Genomic DNA, 592 nt, shown 5'->3' on the forward strand with positions numbered 1-592 from the left:
TTTTTTGAGACAGGGTTTCTCTGTATAGTCCTGGCTGTCCTGGAACTCACTCTGTAGACCAGGCTGGCCTCGAACTCAGAAATCTGCCTGCCTCTGCCTCCCAAGTGCTGGGATTAAAGGCGTGTGCCACCACCGCCCGGCTCTAATGTCGCTTTCTTTCCAACATTTTTTTTGTCTCTTATCTAGTGTTAGGGGGTTGAAAGGGTTAGAGAAGGATGGGAGAAAGAGGAACCCACAGAGTAGCAAAGTCCAGCAGAGGCAGTGCAGCACCCAGAAGACAGAGCAGTCTGCATGAATTCCAGGCCAGCCGGGGAGACATAGAAAGACCTGTCTTTAAAGAGAGAGCTGAAGGTGGACAGTGGTGGTCAGGCCAGCCAGGGCTGCACAGAGAAATGTCATGTGAAAAAAAAATGGAGCTGGGCGGTGGTGGTGCACGCCTTTAATCCCAGCACTTGGGAGGCAGAGGCAGGCAGATTTCTGAGTTCGAGGCCAGCCTGGTCTACAGAGTGAGTTCCAGGACAGCCAGGGCTATACAGAGAAACCCTGTCTGGAAAAACCAAAAAAAAAAAAAAAAAAAAAAAAAGAAAGAAAA

Source organism: Grammomys surdaster, unplaced genomic scaffold (assembly GCF_004785775.1).
Source record: "Grammomys surdaster isolate TR1022 unplaced genomic scaffold, NIH_TR_1.0 209, whole genome shotgun sequence".
Classification (NCBI taxonomy): domain Eukaryota; kingdom Metazoa; phylum Chordata; class Mammalia; order Rodentia; family Muridae; genus Grammomys; species Grammomys surdaster.